Consider the following 1,884-nt stretch of genomic DNA (forward strand, 5'->3'; position numbering starts at 1 on the left):
CATCCAGAGCCATAATGAGGATTTAGTTAGATAAAATGTGTGTTTTTAGGTTATGAATGATATTTGAAGTGTCACATGATGAAAATATAAGAAAAATATCTTAAAATACAAATAAATAAACACTCGAAAAGTAAAGAAAGTAAATAAAAAAAAACAAGTTTTTAAATAGTAACAATAGAAAGGACATAATGAGTAACTTGCTCAACAAGTTATTCATTTCTAATTGTAAGTTGAGATTGGTTAAAAAGTTAGTTATTGTTGTTCAAGTTGTTATGCAACTTGGCTAACTAACTCTCCTACTTCTTCCACTTGTGTATAAGCTTGTATCTTCTTCTTCACACGTAATGAGAATTCATTATTTACTCATTTATTGCTTACTCTTTTTCTTGTAAAAAATAATATTACATGAAGATGGGAAACACTATATGATATCATTGAACTTATTCAATCCAGCTCTTCTTTGTACTTTTGCAATGGCGATAATACTATTACGGAAAACAAATTTAATAACAGTTGGAAACTATATACAATCACGCAGGTTAAAGCATTGTTATGTAGTGTGTGATTGTATATGCGTTACTTACAGTCGCGGACCTACGACTGTTACGGTAAACTGGATTTCGCGCATATTATCATAACGATTTTGGTATTTAACCGTTGTGATAGATAAAAGTCTCAGATTTGAAACTAAGTAGCATCACAATTTATGTTGGAATACTAATAACATTTCTTCACGGTCAAAGTTTATAACCGTTATGGTGTGTGCTTTAGTTTATTATATAATATATAGATTGCTTTTTCTTTCCTACACCTCATTAAACATATACAACCATTAAAATTGATAAAGAGGATATTAATTTGAAAATTTTAATTACACTTGAAAACAACATGAACCCACCAATATTTTCTCAAATTGAATTCATCTTGTCATTCATCTCATACTCTTTAACAAATAGATTTGGTTCATTGCCTCAAATTTTTCAAAACAACGGTTCATTCCTAGTTTATTTTGCAAAGAACTAATATGTTGACTATTTCGAAATCATCATTGTTGTCATCTTCATTTTTTAATCAATGATGAAGAAGGCTATTATATTGACAATGATGAAGATGATTCGAAATTTCTCAACAAAATTGATGTTTTGCAATATAAATTAATAGAGAACAACACATTGTTTTGAAAATTTTGAGCTAATAAAACAAGTTCTATATGTCAAAGAACGTGAGATGAATGATGAGAAGAATGCAATTTGAAAAACATTGATGGATCTAAGTTGGTTTTCAAATATAACCAAAATTTTAAATTATGATTTTCTAAATCAATTAAAATGAATATATTTTCAGTGAAAGGTAAGTGAAACAAACAATCTACATACAATATAATAAGCTTAGTTTTATATATATTGTTGTGAATTCAATGCCAAGAACAAAGTATAAAACAATGGATGAATAAAGGACAAGGGAGAAGAGGAACACAATAATTGGTTATAACTGCTATTCTTTTACTTTCTCTTAAAATAAGATTACAAGTTTACAAGAATAACAAATAACCTCTCTCACCCTAAATTAGGATTTGCAGCTTAACAATGATGAGAGACTAGTATGATATTTATAATAAAACCTAACATACTAACTAATGGGCTTTTTCAGCAAGGCCCATTACACAAGCCAACTTAATAAACAAGCTAACTTAACAAATTAGGGTTTAAACACTAAAACCTAATTTAACATGATAACAACCCTAGCATCTTCGACATCTGCATGCTAGACCCATCTTCGACTACAGCATGCACACTTCGACACCAGCATGTGAACAATCCTTCGACTTCATGCTTAACTCTGTCGAACTGTCGAACCAAGAAGCTACCCTTCGACAATACTAGA

Source organism: Vicia villosa, unplaced genomic scaffold (assembly GCF_029867415.1).
Source record: "Vicia villosa cultivar HV-30 ecotype Madison, WI unplaced genomic scaffold, Vvil1.0 ctg.000417F_1_1_1, whole genome shotgun sequence".
Classification (NCBI taxonomy): domain Eukaryota; kingdom Viridiplantae; phylum Streptophyta; class Magnoliopsida; order Fabales; family Fabaceae; genus Vicia; species Vicia villosa.